We start from the raw sequence: 19936 nt of genomic DNA on the forward strand, positions 1-19936 counted from the left end.
CGTTTATCTGCCAGTCCTGTCCCAGTAGGTGCCCTTACATCTGGTGGAGCTGTTTATGAGGGTGTTGAGCTTTCTGGCTATTGGAGAGGGCACCGATGTTGCATTTTGCATGTACTGTGTTGATAGTACTCCATAGTCCAGTGGGGTGAAATATGGGGTTAGAAACGTGTAGAGAGCTTTTGGCCCGATGTGTGGAGAATTGTGAATATTGGTGATGATTGTTTCCTGTTGTAACTTTGGGAGAATGAGTAAGTTCTATTTGTGTACTCACCATTTTTGTTGAGGAAGAGAGCAATACTGGGTGTTTTCCTGATCAGTGTAAGTTGGAGTGTAAGTGGGAGGTAAAAAGCATACTGAGCTAGCAGCGGGAAAGTTGTTGGGCTAAGTCTGTAACAGGATCTGCAGAGTGGGAGGGGGGCCTGTCTATTCCCATAACCGAGACCAGGGAAGGGGAAGTAGGGCCTGAGTGAGAGGGCGAAATGGAGAAGGTAGTCCGCTACCTGGAGCACAACCCTGGGCTCGGCGAGGGTTACCGGAGTCGAGGAGCCAGGGCCTCTTCAGTCCATGAACCCCAGCAGCTCCATACCTTGCAGCTATGTGTCTGGAGTTTCCAGGATCTCGGCACCTCGGCTTTGCAGAGCCGGTGGCAGAGCCAGGGTCGGGCAGTTCGACTTCCAGTGGCCTGGCTGTTTGCACTGCGGGCAGGGCTTGGTAGGAGGCTTGGGATTGGGGCAAACTTTTGCCCAGTGGTGACCCAGCCACATTTGAAGCAGGCTCCTGGCGGTAGGTGCCGGCTCCCCTGGGGAGTGTGGCGATGGACGGGATTGCCTGCTGGCCTTAGGGCTGCTACCAGGGCTTGGGAATGGAGCTAACCATCTGTTGGACCCTCACCTGGCATGTGGCCTCAGCTGGCTCCTCCCAAGCGTTGAAAACTTTAAATGCCATTTTTACCAGATCCTGTATAGGGGTTTCAGGGCCCTCCTCAGCCTTCTTTAGCTTTTCTTTCCGATGTCAGGGACTGACTGGAAGGTGAAGTGAGAGGCCAAAATAGAGGCCCCACTCTTTAGACCCTGGGTCTAAACGAGTGTACTTTGTGAGTGCCTCCTGGAGGCGGTTAAGAAAAAGAGCAGTAACTTCTCTCAGTTTGTCATAGTTGACAACCTTGTTGGAGACTGTTTCCAGACCTCTAATGAGGTACCTGAGCATGAGGTTTCTATAAGGAAGATCAGACGCCCGGCCGGGCTGGTAACTCCAACTGGGGTCCTCTATTGGGATGGCATGCGCCCCCAAGGGGACATTTGGGTCGATAGCGTGGTTTTTGTCTGTGTACGTTCCTCGGCAGTAAGGGTAGAAGCAAGGATCATTTGGATGCCATGCCAGGTTAAATCATACGTTTGGGAAATGTAGGTAAATTCTTTAATAAACTTAGAGGGGTCTGCTGAGAAAGAGCCCAGGCGGGTCTCTATCTGCGACAGGTCCTTTAAGGAAAAAGGGACGTGGACTTGAACGAGTCCCTACACACCTGCAACCTCTCTTAATGGACAAAGGGCAGCTGGAGGGTTGTGGGAGCGGGTATGAAAGGCAAGCGGTGAGGACAGGAGAGAGCGATGGGGTGGCGCAGCGGGCGGGGGAGACTGATAGGTCAGCGGGAGAGGCACGCTGAGGAGCTTGGCTGGCTCTTCTGGGGTTTGAATGGCAGGTTCTTTCTGCTGAGGAGATAGAGCTAACTGTATTTGGCGGGCGGAACAATGGCTACAGAGGTCAGGGCGGGAACGCAAGTCCCAAAAAGCCTGCACATAGGGGACTTCAGAATCCTTACCAGTCCTCCTGCAGAAATTGTCCAGGTCCTGTAGAACGTTGAAATCAAAAATGGCCGTCGGAAGCCAATGTGCGTGGTTGTTAAGCTGGGACTAGGGCCAGGCAACTTGGGAGAGAAAAACAAGTCTTTTCTTTCACAAGGTCTGAGTGAGAGGGAGAGACTCATCAGGGCAGCCATAGACTGATTTTGAACGTAGGCAAGCGCCGCGCCTAAAGGTCCTGGAGATTTGGGGAAGATGGGTGGCTCTTAGGGGACCCCAAAAGAAGTGGGGAGCCACACACCTATCCCGGGTTTTTGGCACCAAAACACAAGGTCTATTTGGATGTGAAAACAGAATGAAAGACCCAATTAACGAAGTTTTAGAAGCAGGCTTTATTGAGAAGCTTGCGGGCGGGTTCAGCAACTCAGGATATTGAGCTATTGAAGCTGCGCCGGGGGAAAAAATCCTGGCGGCGTTTTTATGCCCACTGTTGGCAGGCACAGCTGGGGAGGATCATAGCTGGGGAGGTTCTGCACACACAGGTGCTTCAGAAGGGAGAAGGTCGTTAATCTTATCTATATGTCAAGGAAGGATGGAGTGACCATATCTTCAGAAAACATTCTGGCTTTGGGACGAGCTGGTTCCAGGAATTTGGGGTTGAGCAGGGGAGGTGTGGTCGGTTAGGGTTCAGCCTTGAGAGCTAAGATGGAGGTGCAGGACTCAAAATGGAGTCTGTTGTGCCAAGGCCGGACATTTTAGACTGTGCCTATTCCCTATAGGGCACAGTAACCGTTTCTGTAACTGCTTCCTGTGGGTAGTGGGTAAAAAGCAAGGGGAGGGGCTTTTCAGGCAGAGTACTGACATTTGCGGCCTAGCACAGGGTGGAGAGGTTGGTATTGCTGGTGAATTGCTATACGGGTAATTTCGCGGAGTCGACTTTGCCGGAGCTGGATGAGACAAGGAGCAATTAAGATCAAAATTATAACTAAAATTATGGGTCCTAGTATGGGGGCTAGGAAGGAGTACAGAGAAGAATTCCACCAGGAGGAAGATCCATCTGTTCTGAATCTGTTGTTTTGCAGCTCTCGGTTTAGCTTGTTGAGGATCTGGACTCTAGTTTCCACAATCCCCAGTTTATGGATATAATAACAGCCTTCCTCCTGGAGGAAGAGGCAGGTTCCTCCTTTTTCAGCCGTGATGAGGTGTAAAGCGCGGTGGTTCTGCAAGGCAACTTGGGCAACAGAGGTTATTTGTCTTTGCAGGGAGGCTAGAGACTTGGCAGAGGCATCGACTGCCAGCTGGAAGCATGCAGTTAACTTGTCTGCTGTGATGATAGTGTCCAAGGGCTCCGCCGCTGAGTCCTACTGCAATTGCTGCTGAGGCGGAGGAGATTCTCACTGCTATCGGGAGAAAAACTGCTCTTTTAGTTTGACGACTGTATACTTGGATGTATTTGTCCTGGAACTCAGCCGGAGTGTATATAGGGAGCTGTGGAACCAGAGTGACGGGTAGAGGTAGAACTGATGTTTATATGCATAGTGAGTGTATGGTTGCACCAAAAGAAAATTTTTTCTGGCCCTGTTAGTGGTTTGGAGGGGATTTGGGTGACATTACATGTCTGTGTCGATGGATTGGAGTAGCAAAAGGGCACTTGAGTGTTTTCTGGTTGGATGTACAGAGGGACGTTGGGGATGGTTATGGCTTTTGTGGTCTTTACGTTGGATGAAAATGACAGGGCAGGACCTGGTACTGCTACCAGAGGAGGGCGTTCTAGGGCCGCACACATGAAGCAGGTGGAGAGGTTGCCTAGTCCAGCAAAGTGGCGATGGCCAGTCCCTGCTGTAGCAGGGTGAGCCAGGAGAAGGGAGACTCAGAAGGTTTAGAAATTTAGTTAGTGAGTTGAAGGTCTTGGATCTGAATATTACGGTGGATGGTGGATTGGACCTGGAGTAGCGACTTCCATACATACAGTTTGGCGTCCAGAAATTTCTCTCGGCGAGTGGTGCACTAGGCTCCTGGAACCGGAGACGTCCACCGGCTATCCCAGGGGTCTGGGATTGTGAGAGTGTATTTAGATTGATGGTAGTAGAATCATCCCTGGGGACGAAAGGAAAGGTAATGTATCTGGCAGGAAGACCAAGGACACCCTACATTTTTCTGCATTCACTTTTTTGCACATTGGGTAGTTGCCTTCTGGTCATACAGGAAGCGTTTTAAAATCAGTGAAATTTAAGTATATGCGTGCTCTGCCCCCTGTGGGTGGGCAGTTAGCGGTGGCCAGCAAATAATCATAACACTTAGTGCAGGCGTAATTGGTATAGTTTTCAGTCAAGTAAAATCGCCAGGCAAAAGGGGAAATTATACTAGGTTTAGCTGGCTGGCTTGGTGAGGTGAGTGAGGCAGAGAGACATAGGACCAGTAGACTGAGCAGACCACTGGGAGCCATGGTCAGAGTTTACTGCCATCTGGACTCGGGACAAATGTACCCAGGAATCTAGTCTAAGAACCTTGATTGCTGATGGAGTGGTAAGGGACAGTGTAAGGGCCTTTCCACCGGGGTGCTAAGGGTTTGGGTGCAAGGGATTTAATTAACACAGCATCTCCAGGATGCACTGGTTTTTTGTGATCAGCAGAGGTCAGAGAGGGTTCAGGGATGGCAGAGTTGGCGTGTTGTCTAAGAAGGTTGTGGAGCAAGCACAAGTATGGAAGGTATAAAGCTAGCAGAGGGCAATCGGTTGCAGGAAGAGGCGAGAAAAGGAAAGGTTGTCTGTAGAGTATTTTGAAAGGACTGAGGCCGGACGGCTCCTGAGGGGCTGCGCCAAGGCGAGTATAAGAGCAAAGGGTAATAGTTGAGGCCAAGAAAGTTGCAGTTCTAGGGAGAGTTTGGTGAGTTGTTGTTTTATGAGACCGTTAGCTCGTTCAACCTTACCAGAAGACTGGGGGTGGTAGGCTGCGTGGAGTTTCCAGCAGATGCCCAGTGAGGCGCAAACTGCCTGCTGCACCATAGATATGAAGTCTGGACCATTGTCCGACTGAATTGAAGCAGGCTGGCCAAAACGAGTAATGATGTCTTGAAGAAGGTGAGTGCCGACTATGCTTGCACTCTCAGAGGAGGTGGGAAAGGCTTTGATCCATCCTGAAAATGTGTTCACCATAGTGAGGAGATATTTAAACCGCTTATGCTTTGGCATGTGGGTAACGTTTATCTGCCAGTCCTGTCCCAGTAGGTGCCCTTACATCTGGTGGAGCTGTTTATGAGGGTGTTGAGCTTTCTGGCTATTGGAGAGGGCACCGATGTTGCATTTTGCATGTACTGTGTTGATAGTACTCCATAGTCCAGTGGGGTGAAATATGGGGTTAGAAACGTGTAGAGAGCTTTTGGCCCGATGTGTGGAGAATTGTGAATATTGGTGATGATTGTTTCCTGTTGTAACTTTGGGAGAATGAGTAAGTTCTATTTGTGTACCCACCATTTTTGTTGAGGAAGAGAGCAATACTGGGTGTTTTCCTGATCAGTGTAAGTTGGAGTGTAAGTGGGAGGTAAAAAGCATACTGAGCTAGCAGCGGGAAAGTTGTTGGGCTAAGTCTGTAACAGGATCTGCAGAGTGGGAGGGGGGCCTGTCTATTCCCATAACCGAGACCAGGGAAGGGGAAGTAGGGCCTGAGTGAGAGGGCGAAATGGAGAAGGTAGTCCGCTACCTGGAGCACAACCCTGGGCTCGGCGAGGGTTACCGGAGTCGAGGAGCCAGGGCCTCTTCAGTCCATGAACCCCAGCAGCTCCATACCTTGCAGCTATGTGTCTGGAGTTTCCAGGATCTCGGCACCTCGGCTTTGCAGAGCCGGTGGCAGAGCCAGGGTCGGGCAGTTCGACTTCCAGTGGCCTGGCTGTTTGCACTGCGGGCAGGGCTTGGTAGGAGGCTTGGGATTGGGGCAAACTTTTGCCCAGTGGTGACCCAGCCACATTTGAAGCAGGCTCCTGGCGGTAGGTGCCGGCTCCCCTGGGGAGTGTGGCGATGGACGGGATTGCCTGCCGGCCTTAGGGCTGCTACCAGGGCTTGGGAATGGAGGCTAACCATCTGTTGGACCCTCACCTGGCATGTGGCCTCAGCTGGCTCCTCCCAAGCGTTGAAAACTTTAAATGCCATTTTTACCAGATCCTGTATAGGGGTTTCAGGGCCCTCCTCAGCCTTCTTTAGCTTTTCTTTCCGATGTCAGGGACTGACTGGAAGGTGAAGTGAGAGGCCAAAATAGAGGCCCCACTTTTTAGACCCTGGGTCTAAACGAGTGTACTTTGTGAGTGCCTCCTGGAGGCGGTTAAGAAAAAGAGCAGTAACTTCTCTCAGTTTGTCATAGTTGACAACCTTGTTGGAGACTGTTTCCAGACCTCTAATGAGGTACCTGAGCATGAGGTTTCTATAAGGAAGATCAGACGCCCGGCCGGGCTGGTAACTCCAACTGGGGTCCTCTATTGGGATGGCATGCGCCCCCAAGGGGACATTTGGGTCGATAGCGTGGTTTTTGTCTGTGTACGTTCCTCGGCAGTAAGGGTAGAAGCAAGGATCATTTGGATGCCATGCCAGGTTAAATCATACGTTTGGGAAATGTAGGTAAATTCTTTAATAAACTTAGAGGGGTCTGCTGAGAAAGAGCCCAGGCGGGTCTCTATCTGCGACAGGTCCTTTAAGGAAAAAGGGACGTGGACTTGAACGAGTCCCTACACACCTGCAACCTCTCTTAATGGACAAAGGGCAGCTGGAGGGTTGTGGGAGCGGGTATGAAAGGCAAGCGGTGAGGACAGGAGAGAGCGATGGGGTGGCGCAGCGGGCGGGGGAGACTGATAGGTCAGCGGGAGAGGCACGCTGAGGAGCTTGGCTGGCTCTTCTGGGGTTTGAATGGCAGGTTCTTTCTGCTGAGGAGATAGAGCTAACTGTATTTGGCGGGCGGAACAATGGCTACAGAGGTCAGGGCGGGAACGCAAGTCCCAAAAAGCCTGCACATAGGGGACTTCAGAATCCTTACCAGTCCTCCTGCAGAAATTGTCCAGGTCCTGTAGAACGTTGAAATCAAAAATGGCCGTCGGAAGCCAATGTGCGTGGTTGTTAAGCTGGGACTAGGGCCAGGCAACTTGGGAGAGAAAAACAAGTCTTTTCTTTCACAAGGTCTGAGTGAGAGGGAGAGACTCATCAGGGCAGCCATAGACTGATTTTGAACGTAGGCAAGCGCCGCGCCTAAAGGTCCTGGAGATTTGGGGAAGATGGGTGGCTCTTAGGGGACCCCAAAAGAAGTGGGGAGCCACACACCTATCCCGGGTTTTTGGCACCAAAACACAAGGTCTATTTGGATGTGAAAACAGAATGAAAGACCCAATTAACGAAGTTTTAGAAGCAGGCTTTATTGAGAAGCTTGCGGGCGGGTTCAGCAACTCAGGATATTGAGCTATTGAAGCTGCGCCGGGGGAAAAAATCCTGGCGGCGTTTTTATGCCCACTGTTGGCAGGCACAGCTGGGGAGGATCATAGCTGGGGAGGTTCTGCACACACAGGTGCTTCAGAAGGGAGAAGGTCGTTAATCTTATCTATATGTCAAGGAAGGATGGAGTGACCATATCTTCAGAAAACATTCTGGCTTTGGGACGAGCTGGTTCCAGGAATTTGGGGTTGAGCAGGGGAGGTGTGGTCGGTTAGGGTTCAGCCTTGAGAGCTAAGATGGAGGTGCAGGACTCAAAATGGAGTCTGTTGTGCCAAGACTGGGACACAGCGTTGTGCCGCGGCTCCGGCAAGCAGCAGGCCTGGGGGCGCCTGCGTCCACCCTGTTGGTTTCGGCAGGACTCTGGCTGGGTGGCCGGCTCCAGGCTGGCTTTTGGCTAGGCCGCAACCTGCGGCCTCCATTTTCTCAGCCACGTGACTCCACTCTCAGGCAGAATGGCACCACCTGTGTCTCTTGTAGCTACACTCCATTCCCAGACAGCAAACCGCCCAGACTGCCGGAAAGTTCAACAGAACAAGTTTCATTTCCTGCGCAGGGACCAGACCATCTGCTCTCTTGAGGGGAGACTGAGCGGCCCCCCAGTCTAATTTTCCAAAGGTTTTTATACTTTTGCAATGTGCAGGTGTGCAAGCAGGCAGAGCTCAGAAGCGGGGTATTGTGGTTAGCCATTTTTAGTTGAACCAAAACTGCTCTGGTCCTTCTCGCAAGCCTTCTGAACATCCATTTCCTTCTGTACGTTCCCTTGGGCGACGTCTGCACAGCCTAACTCCCCAGTATCAGCTAGTTCATTGGCAGTTCATAGCTAGTTTATTTACCATTCATAATGGCTTCTGAAAAGCTCAAAATGACTTCTCTTGTCAAGGCTATTTAAGCTTTGCCCAGAGCTGCTATATTCTCTCCTGTTCTTAGCCAAGTTCAAATCATTGAATCTTCGGTAGCCAGCCCAGTGTATGGTGGGCTCAGCACTAAGAGTTTTGTGGCTTGTACTTTCTGTGTAAGGAATGCCACTAGCTTATTGGTTATTACTGGGCCAAATGTGAGGCTTAGCAGGAAGAGGATTAGAGGCCGGCTAGGGCCGTTCATAGGGTAGTTAGCCAGGCTGACCAATTAAGTAGCTTTTCAAACCAATTGGTTCCTCCATTTCCTTTCTTGACTCTTTGTTCTAATCCTTTCCTAACCAGGGCTCATCTATCTTTATTGATTCCGAATGCTTTGCATAGAATTAGTTTCTCCCAATGCTGTGCACAGCATTCCTTGTTTCCAAAAGAGCAAGTCAAGCCCTCGGCGGGTTTGCAACACAACTGCTACAAGGGAGTCTAGGGATCTTTCTAAATGGGAGACAGGTTTTTTTTATCCCTGTAGATCTAAAGCAATTTGCTGACTAAGAGTCTGAGAGTTTAAGTTTCCTTGTATTAAAGCAACTGACCCGACTGCAGCTAATCCCATAATCCCAAGCCCTGTTACCAGTGGGACCAATACTGGGGCTCTTTGAACTCATCCGGAAATTCCAAAGTTATCCCTACACCTCCTTCACCAGAACACAGGTACACTTGAGGACTAACATGCACTAGCACACAAATACCCGGGTCCGCTACTAATACTGGGGAAAAGAGACAGGGTGTTCGTCCTGTGGAACAAGTAAAGCAAGTACTCATTGGAGCAGATAACAAATTAGGATCACCATTTGGTTCAATGGGAACAGCTTGAAGGCAAAAATCTCGATATCTTGATATATTAAAGGGATACTTAAATGAATAAAAACACAGTCCTTGCCCTTGCAAATCTTTTAAAGTGAGCTTAGACTTGAGTCCATACTAACATCACCTATAGACTGCTGCTTCGTGTAATCCTTTTTACTAACATGTCTAATTGTATTACACTCTGTACCAATAGTGCTATTTGTACCTGTGCCTACATAGTAAGGGGAAGCAGGGTTCAGACAAAGCCAACAATCAGCTGTGAGGTGAGGATTTGAGTTCATAAATTGGAATACAGCATCCCGAGAATCAAACACAGAACCTTGAGGTGGCTCCTGAATGAGAAGGGCCCTGTGAGTTGGGCTGGCAGTGAACGGGAAAGTTACTGGAGAGTCTGGATGGTGCGGCAAAGGAATCTTAATGACACCAGCTGTGGCTCTTCAGGATTTATCCCGAGGTTTGGGCCTTTGTACGGATGGCAGGTTGCCATATTTTACTTTGCTGGATAGAAAAAGTTGTCCCGGGATCTCGATCATTTACATAATGTTGAATTCCCCATGTTTTCCCAGTGAACCCAATAACGCTTGAATCCAATTCTTATTGGGTTACATTTGGAAACCATACACGTAGTGGGATCAAACCCTTCCGACTTGAGTCTCATTCTTGTAAAAATAATAGGGTCATCTTTAACAAGTTTCCACCCTGAAAATGATAGTTTCACAACCCCAAGCTGCACAATGATAATGTCCCTCCCCTTGGCAGTTAGGGAGTCCATGAGCCGGGCATATATAGACATGGTTTGTGTGGAGCCTTCTTTCTATAGAGGGTATTCCGCACCCATAGGACGGGATTCCAGTATAGGTCCCATTGTGCCCTTTACCTTTAAAGGATCCAGCATGCCAATTCTTTCCTAGCAAATCAAACAAATCAAAATGAAAACAGGGGGTCATACCCAGTATAAGAGGTTACATATTCACTGCTGGAGGTTAGAATAGCAGTCCACAGATGTGTTTGTGCTTGGGGGAAACACTGGGTGCTGTCAGCAATACTCGGAGAAAAACAATTAAGTTCTGTAAAGCCTTAATTTTGAGGGATTTTCCGTCTTTCTGGGTGTCCATCTTTTCAGGATATGCTCCGGGAGGGCTTTTTTTTTTTTTTTTACTTATGACTGATGAATCCACGGCCCCCTCCCCACTATTTTAACAGCAGTTGGTGTTGTAAGTATCACTTGGTATGGGCCAGTCCACCTAGGTTCTAAGGTGTCAGGTTGGTGTTTCTTTACCCATGTCCAGTTTCCTGGTTGCACGTTGTTGGCTGCCTGTTCCCTTTCGCTTGGTTAGGCCCAAAATGAAGGTGTCAGAGCAGATGATTTGTCTCTCACTTGTTGCACAGCCTGCAGGCACTCGATGAGGGAACGATTAGTGACTTCCATTATTTCTACTTCCTTCAATCTTGGGAGGATTTGGGGAAGGTCTGCCAAACATAAATTCAAATGGGGTCATGCTTTTCACATAGGGAGTGCATCGGACTTGAAGTTGGGCAAAAGGTAAAGTAAGGATCAACCCAGGTCTCGCCAGGTCCTAAATGCAACTTAACGAACAATTCCTTTAGGGTTCTGTTTATTTTTTTCTACTTGCCCTGAAGAGCTTCCAGTTAATATTTAGAAGCATTGCTAAGACTTTAGTAATTTGAGCAATAAATGTTGGGCCATTGTTGAACCCCAAGGTGGTGGGAAGGCCAAATCTAGGGACAATTTTAGTTACTAATAATTTACACACAGTGGCAGCAGTTTCCTTCTTGGTTGGGAAGGCTTCCACCCATCCAGAATAGGTGTCTACGAACACCAGCAAATATCGGTAGCCATACTTTCTAAGTTTGATATCCATAAAGTCCACCTCCCAGAATTCTCCAGGACTACTACCTCGAGCTCGTGGTTGGGGTTGCTCCTTTTCTTTCTGGGGTTGTTGACCTGAGCACAGTGCAATCAACGGTGGGTGACATCTGCCACCCTGTGTCCAAGCCTGGGTATGTAAAAGTGCCTGAGAAGCAACTGAGACAGTTTAGAGAGGATCCCAAATGCATACCTTCATGTAGTCCTTGAATCAGATCTCTCCCAGAGCTTCTGGCATGAATCTTCTTCCATCAGGATGGAGCAGCCACCCGGGATGCTCCCAGTCTTTTTGGCAGGCCAGCTCTTGGCTTATCTTTAGATCATTTTCTGAGTATGTAGGTTGTGGCTGTAACACTGGGGATGGCATGGTCACAGCCACTACCTTGGGGATTTGTGGTATAGTCCTGGCATTCGAGATCCACCGGTCTGGGGGTCTGGTTAGGAGTGGTTCAACCATAGGTCCCCCTACCACAGCAATATCCTGTCCCAGTGTAAGCTTCCTAGCTTCTATGACTAGGATGGCCGTGGCAGCCTCAGCTCGCATGCAGCTCAGCCATCCTGCAGCTACAGAGTCCAGTTTCTTTGAAAGATAGGCCACAGGTCTCTTCCATGGCCGCAAGTTCTCAGTTAGCACTTCTTTTGCTGTGCCTCTGGCCTCACATAGACAATTGGAAGGGCTTTACTATGTCTAGTAGGGCAAGAGAGGTTGCCCATATGAGCGACTTTTTAAAGGATTCAAACGCTTGTTGTTCTACTTCAGTCCATTTAAGTTCTTTTTCCTTCCCCAGTACTTGCATATAGGGGTTTCGTTGTTTTTGCAAATCCCAAATTCCACAATGGACAGTACCCCACAGCTCCTAGAAACTCTTGCAACTGCCTCTTAGTCTCAGGGACTGGGATTTGGAGGATCGCCTCAGTGTGGCTGGGGGACAAAGTCCGTTTTCCCTCCTCCAGTTGGTAGCCTAGGTATACAGCTTTATGGACACACAGTTGAGCCTTTCTTGCAGATACCCTGTACCCCAATGGGCCAAGGACTATTATCAGGTCCTTGGTAGCCCGTTGGCATTCCTCCAGGGTTTCGGAGGCCAGGAGGAGGTCATCTGCATACTGGAGCAAGGTGGTTTGGGGGTGTTCCTCCTTGTGTCCCTGTAAGTCTTCACTGGGTTGATGTGCAGGGGACACGGGTATGGAGAACAAAGCATCCTTTAAGTCCAAAACAGTATAACAAATTCAGTTTGACGGGATAGTACTCAGGAGGGTCTCGGAGTTTGGCACGTGGGGTGGCCAGTTTCTATCCTCTCATTTGCCTCTCTGAGATCCTGCACCGGTTGGAAGTCCTCAGTTCCCGGCTTCTGCATGGGCAGCAGGGGAGCATTCCATGTGGACTTGCAGAGGACCCAAATGCCTGTCCTCTTTAGTCTGCAAATGGGAACAGAAATACCCACTTTTGCTATCCAGGGAGTAGGGTTAGCTTGACACACCAGTGTAGCTTGAGCTCAGAAGTTGTACGACCCCAGGCACCTGAAGTTCAGAAAGGTCTGGCAGGTTGTTCTCTGCCCAAACAAAAGGAATATCTTTTAGCGATTTATCAAGAAGTACCTTTGAGGAGGTCTTTTCTGCTCCTTGATAAAACACATATCACTCTGACATTGGAGCGGTGAGCAAAACTTTTGGCTTTTCAAGTTCAAGGGTTAAGGTGGTTGTAGCAGATGAGAAAGTAATTATGGCTGCTATTTTTCATAATAAATCACGATCAATAAGGGGATAGGGGCATTCAGACATTACATGAAGGAGCGTGTAACTGTCTCTTGTGCTAAATCTGTTATTCTGGCCGTTGTCCATGGGTGTGCTTGGGTCTGCCCTGGGGCCCCTGTAATGAAAACCTTTCCTTTTGACAAGGTACCTGTAGTCTTTTCTGAAACCAAGAAGGTGACCCCTTTGTCCACCTAGAAATTTACTGGCTGGCTCCCTACATGGAGAGTGAGCATGGGCTCTTTGGGGTCAAGTGAAACAGAGCCTGGACACCTTTATTCAGCTTCGAGCATTATTGTCTGTAGCTTCGATTTTTCTAGGCGAGGACTAGGCCCGTTCCCTCTAGTGGTGGCTTGTCCGCCTCTCCTGGGCTTTTCAAGGCACTGATTTTTTCCAATGTCACTGTTTTGTATAGTAGGTACATGGATACTTCCTCAGGACTAGGCGAGTGAGAAGCAGGGTATTAGGGTTAGCCATTCTTAGTTGAACCAAAACTGCTCTGGTCGTTCTCGCAAGCCTTCTGAACACCCATTTCCTTCATGACATTCCCTTGGGCGACGTCTGCACAGCCTACCTCCCCAATATCAACTAGTTCATTTACACTTCCTAGCTACTTTATTTTCTTTTCATGGTGGCTTCTGTCAGCCCCAAATGGCTTCACTCTTGTCAAAGCTGTTTCAGCTTTTCCCAGAGATCCTACACAGTCGCCATTGTAGCCGAGAGGTAACAGGGTCTGTGACCATGGCCAAGATGGCACCCACCAGTCCAAACATGTGGAAGGGCGCTGCCTAGGGAGCTGGGTGAAGAGGCCTGGGAGTTAGCCCTGCCTGGTCCCGGGAGCCAAAAGTTTCCCTTTTCCCCTCCATTCCCTTTGCCTTTCTCCTGGTTTTTCAAACAAGCTGCTCTAGCCCTATAACGCCAAGCACAAAATTGTCATAATTCTTAATGAAAACGTATCTGGTACCCAAATTATAGATGTGACAATTTGGTCACATTTCAAAAACACTGAAAATTTTATGCTTTAAAAATATATTTTGAATGCCATATATATTGATAACTATGAAAGTAAAGAATAAAAACCAAAAAAAAAACCATATTTCCTAAATTTAAAACTTGAGGCGTTATAGGGCTAGTGTTCTTCCAGATTTGGTTTGTTCCTTCTTACAGGCTGGTTTTCCGTGGCCCAGGCTTAGGCCAATGGCGTTCGGAAGCCTAGGCGGAGTCACTGTTACCTTTAGGCTTTCAGCGATGCTGCTTCAGGCACTTTTGGGGACAGCTCTTACTTAATACACAGCTCCTCTGCCATGATGTTCCAGCCAGAAATTCCAATTTCCCTTAAGGTTCCCTCAGCTGCCACGTGTCCCTTCCCTTCAGAGATTTGAGTGTCAGCCCCACCAGCAGGCGTCTTGGAGGGCCTTGGGGCCATCCCAAGAAGTGGTCCTCCTAGCCTGTTGTCCAGAAAAATGGTTGGACCTAAAGGTCGCCCTCGGCGATTAGTCCTTGACCCCTTCCCTCGGGCTGAGGCATGAGATTCAGGGCAACCCAGGGGTGCACTCTCAACGTGGGGGTTATTGACCTGGAGGCAGCAAGCTGTCAATCGCCTCCTTGTTTTGCACTTTCTAGATGGGACTTAGCAGCTTGATGCTCAGGAATTGCCCCCTTGCATGAATCGTGTCCAATTGGGATAGAGTTGATACAGAGAGGCTGGGCAAACAAAAGCTGATAGATTCACTTTGCAACTCTATTTGGCCACAGTATCGTTTTGAGAAAGGAGAATGATGGGCAGAGAATGGTACGCTTTCCCTTCCAACCGTGATTCACCGGGAACAGTTCGGTAGAGTGCCGGGAAAGTGGGCGGAGATGCCAGAACTTAGAGCATTTCTCCTCTCGAGGAGCAGTAGGAGACCTTCATCCCCAGTGCACCCAGGAACCCCTAAGGCAGGCGTCCTCAAACTGTGGTCCATGGGGCACATGTGGCGCGATGCCATTTATCCCACCCTCAGGGTGTTTTTGCTGCCACTGCCTGTCCTGCTTAGCAGCCGACTCGTGCAGTGTGCATAGGAATTTGTCCATAGGTTTTTTGAAAACCATAGTCTGGCCCTCCAACGGTCGGAGAGACAATGAACTGGCCCCCTGTGTAAACAATTTGAGGACCCCTGCCCTAAGGGATCCTGGACTTCAGGTCACTATTGTCCCAGCCCTGAACCCTCCCTGAACATTCTACCCCTAGTAGAGGCGCCAGGGGCATTTGGTCCCAGGGTAACTTACAAGCCTTTTACTCAAATGGAACCCGAGAAAATTAAAAATGACACAGGAAGTTACTCTACTTTTGATCCCTGTTGAATCCGCCTGTAGCATCCCAATATTACAATTTAACCCTATAACGCCGAGCATGACCTTTCCCTAACATTTGATGAAATGAATATAAATGTATATATATTGATAACTATGAAAGTAATGAATCAAAACGAAATTTTTTTTGCCCCAAAATTTAAAAGTGAGGCGTTATAGGGTTAAAAAGAAGGATGGTTCTTATCAGAGGGGCCAATGCCTTAGGATCATAAGTGAAGCGGTGATCCCACTGCACCCAGTAGTGCCCAAACCCTGGACCCCCCTAGGGGAAATTGTGAATGCTTTTACCCCCGTGCCGGTACTTAGAATGAACAAACACACACGCCTGATAATCCTAAGATTTTTACTTACTTCCTGTGATACTCACCTACTTTCAAGGGCACTCCCACCTCACAATCCTAGCCTTGTCTCAGTTAAACTGTTCACCCTTTTGTGCGTTTGTTGGTTTTTCCAGAAGTTCTCAAGTTACCAAAGCCCCTAATCCAAGTGTGCCAGCTCCAGGACCACCATCTCCTGGACCACTTCAACCTTATCCATCCTAGCGCTGAGTGGACAACCCCTCCCAGCAGAGCAGGAAGGGTGTGGACCCAAAGCCCCACATCGCCCCTTCTGCCAGCAGGAAGTAGCTAGAGATGTCGTCGCCCAGTACCCCAAAGATTTGGGTCCACATCTCTTCAGGGTGGAAATGTTAGGTAGCTAGCATAGGGACTGGGGTGTCCATTACACATGCTCAGAGGGCCCAGTGAGCGGCCCAGGAAGGAGTGGCACACTGTGCGTGCTCAGAGGTCCAGGTTTCCGGCCAGGAAGGGCAGGTCCACCTGGGTGGGCGCTGCACCTGCATCGACCCACCTAGGCCAAGTATATTCAATTCAGCCACTAGGATCGACCAGGGTTGCCCACCACACCTCCCTAACTCTCCTAAACCTCACTTGGATCACAAACCAGGCTTTGGCGTGAATTCTTTCTCACGCAGAACCAAGGACCGAGGGATATCTGTCCCCAGAGAGATCTGACCAACCCAGGAAAGCTCTTTGGAGGCAGCAGGAGTGGAAGTGAGTGGCTGGTGGATACTGCTCAGATGCATGGCTTTCTGCTTGGAAGGGGTTTTAGTCTCGGCTGACAGGATCAGAGGAGGTAGTATGTCTGGATCACATAGTATCCATGTCCACAAATGAGCTGCCCATTCCAAAGTCCTGACAGTGCTTTTGGAAAACACTGTGCTTTGGAATGTCACCCCTTGCAGAGGGCAGTGGGAGGGGCTGGGACCCAGGTATGCTGCCCCTTGCTCCCAGTTGCCGGTTTCTGGATCCTGATTATATCTCTCACAGGATCAGTTAGTGGGCTTGTTGTCTGCCTCAGGCTTTGTTCACCGAGGTCCTCCAGCTAGGTGGTGGTGTGTGTGCATGAGCAGAGGCTTCCTGCCAATCCCCCATGAGTTGAAGAGCTCCCCTGGTGTGGGCTCCGTGAAAGAGGTGCCCCAGACAGCAGGACTACCCAGGAGGGTGGACCCTGCAGGAACCGGAGGGCCATTCCCCCTGTGGAATGACCTCAGAGCCCTGCCTCTCTCACTGTCCAGCTGCCGGGGCTGTGGACCCTAAGCTTCATGCCTCACATAGGAATAGACACAGGGTGAGGCGACTGCAGCACCTGCTTTTGCTGGTCTAATCCAGCCTGAGATATTCCTAGCATCAGCCCTCTGCCAGGGTCTTTTTTTTTCTCTCCTTTTATAGGGGCTCATACAACAATAACCACAATACGTGCAAACATCACTGATATAAGGCACAATTGTCCATTCATTGCCCTCATTATTCTCAAAATATCTTCTCTCCACCCAAGCCCCTGGCCTCAGCTCCTCATTCCCCCTGCCCCCATTCTCACTACCCCTCCTCATAAATCCTTCATCATTTACTAATTATTATTTTGTCATATCTTGCACTGTCTGATGTCCCCCTACACCCCCTTTTCTTTTGAGATTTTATGTAGATCCTCGTCATCGGTTCCCTGGTGCCAGCCTACCCTCCCTCCACCCTCCCAGCATCCCCATTCATAACACTGGTCCTAAAGGGCTCATCCACCTTGAATTCCCTGTGTTTCTAGTTCCTATCTGTCCAAGTGTACATTCTCTGGTCTAGTCAGATTTGAAAGTTATAATTGGGATCTTGATAGTGAGGGGAGAGGAAGCATTGAGGAGCTAGAGGAAAGTTGTGTTTCACCGTTGCTGTCTAGTACCCTGTGTAGGCTTGTCTCTTCCCCAAGACCTTACTTAAGGGAATGTCCAGTGTACTGCAAATGGGCTTTGGCTCTCTACCCAGCATTCCCTGCTCATTCGTAATGAGATTTTTTTGTGCTGATGATGCCTGATCCCTTTGATACCTCGTGATCGCACAGGCTGGTATGCTTATTCCATGTGGGCTCTGTTGTTTCTGAGCTACATGGCCGCTTGCTTACCCTTCAGGCCTTTAAGACCTCAGACGCCATATCTTTTGATAGCAGGGCACCATCAGCTTTCTTGACCACATTTGCTTATGCAACCGCTTAGACTTCAGGGAACGTGTCGGGAAGGTGAGCATCATAGAATGTCAATGTAATAGAACAAGGTATTCTTGCAATGAGAGAGTCCTTGAGTGGAGGCCCAAAAGCCATCTGCTACCTTAATAGGACACCTATAAAGATATGGACATAGGTGTATTTCCCCATGCTCACAGATAAATATATTTACATTTGTGCGTGCCTTTCTTTAGACCTCTATAACTGGCCCGTGCTTCCTAGGTCGCTCTGCTATTCCCTTTCATTTCCCTCTTGTGCCCACTGCCATGCTCAGTCTTCATTTGGGTTTCAGTAAATCCTCTTGGTTCCTTCACCCTTGATCACGCCCTACCAGGATTCCTATATCGCCCTCACCACGGATTTGCATCCACTTGTTGTTCCCTTGTCTCTGGGTTTCTTGACATCACTCCCTTTCCCCACAACTCCCTCTTTTCCGTGGCCCTCCCGCGAAGCATTGGTCCCCTTTTTCTCTCCTGCAGATTGTGCATCCAGCATCTCTTTTTAGACATACAGTAGAGGTAATAACATGCACAAACACAAGACAGAGCAAAAGCAAGCACCAAAAGAAAGAGAACAGCCAAAATCCAATGACCATCAAAGAAAACACAACTCCTCAAGAAAGGAAAGCTCGTGGTTAGTTCACGTATGTGTGTTGGCCCTTAGCAGTGTTTTCCAGTCCAGTCTGTGCAGGCACCAAGTCCTGCCCCCAAAGTCCTCCTTTGGCATTCCCTGGGGACCTTGTTGCTCCACTTCCTTGTTCTTCTGCTGCACCCCCTTAGTGCTATGCTTCGGTGTGGCGGGATCCGTTCCCGCACTGTGTCTCCAGTGTTGTCCCTTCTAGGGCTATGGGTCTTTGAGGGACGTCGTGTCTCATCTTGGGCTGGCCATGTGGTCTTCTGTGTGGACTGTCTTCTCTGAGTGGGAACATCATCCTCAAGGCCTGGTGGGCCAGGATGTGCTCCACTCTCCCCTCCTCCACCTTCGTGTGCTCCGTATTCTCCATCAGATATGTCCCTCTCCCAGAGCTGCAGATTCAGTGCCATCCTATGAAAAAACATATTTGGGGTGGGAGGGGGACATGGGGGGGAGGATCTGCTCAGATCTTTCGAGGGTCCAGGAGAGGGTGACTGCTCATCTGGGCACAGGCATATGGGGCTCTGAGCTCTGGTTGGGAATGTGGCTTTGTTGTTAACCAGTTTTGTTCCTGTTGGTCAGTACCTGTGTCTTTTTGAGTGAGTTTTCTCATCTGGAAAGTAAAGGTATTCCAGGGTCTAGTGTCCCATGTCACTAAGTGATCGAGAGGGGTTAACCCGAACCTGATTCAAACCATGTGGACATGTCAGGCGCATTCTAGATCTGGGGTGGTGATTCAGAGTCCAGGACAATGATAATGTCCAAGAGGTGATATAGGTGGCTTTGTATTGAAACGGGAAGCCCACTGTGGAGGCTTTGTCCTTCCGCTGATGGCCACTTCAACTCCTGCTAAAAGAGTTTCACTGGCTCAACAGCCGAGCCGGGAGCCAGTGCCATGAAAACCATGTGGCTAACTGGGACATAGGGCAGAGAGACATTTTTTACCTTGATGGCTTGGGAAGCCCCCCAATCTCCATGCAAACCTTCTGGTGTGAGTACTTTGGAAGCAATCATAGGCTGACAGTAATTCCAATCTTTCCTTTGACAATGTGTCCGTTCTCTTTTTTGAACCTGAGAAGATGGCCCCTGTGTCCTCCAAGACATTTCCTGGCTGGCCCCCAACTTGGACAGTTAGCACGGGATCATGGGGGCCAGTGAAACAGAGCCCTGAGACATTCCTTCAGCTTCCTCAAGCGTTATTGTCTCTCACTTGGGTTTTTCTAGGCGAGGATGAGGCCTGTCCTCTCTAGTGGAGGTTTGTCCGTCTCTCCTGGAGTTTTCAATGCAATGTTTTTTTCCCAATGTCTGTCTCTTCTGTAGTAGGCACCTGGATCCTTCCTTCCTCAGAGCTTGGCGGTGCCACAGGTCAGTCTCTCTGAGTGGGCCATGATCTCTTTTTCTGAGTCTCTGTTGTGTCTCATGGCAATTCCTAGTATTTTAGCTATTTCTTTGTCTCTGTCATGGTAGGGTCATCTGTGTTGTGATACACCCAATAAGACACTTCTACCAAATCACGAAAATTGTTCCCTTCAAATGCTTCCCATTTCTTTTTCATGTCTGAGGCGGGCTGAGTAATAAAGGCAATACTTATTTCCCTCTTGTTCTCGGGGGCCTCTGGGTCCTTGGGGGTACAAAGAACGCAGGCTTCCATCAGCCACTCTAAAAAGGCAGGCAGGCAGGCAGACAGACATTCGCTTGTAGGCGCCTGAAAATTCTCACTGACCTTAGATAAATGCATAGGTTTCCTAGTTGTCCCGCGGAGGCCCTGCAAGAGAGACT

Source organism: Tenrec ecaudatus, chromosome 12 (assembly GCF_050624435.1).
Source record: "Tenrec ecaudatus isolate mTenEca1 chromosome 12, mTenEca1.hap1, whole genome shotgun sequence".
In the NCBI taxonomy this organism is placed as follows: domain Eukaryota; kingdom Metazoa; phylum Chordata; class Mammalia; order Afrosoricida; family Tenrecidae; genus Tenrec; species Tenrec ecaudatus.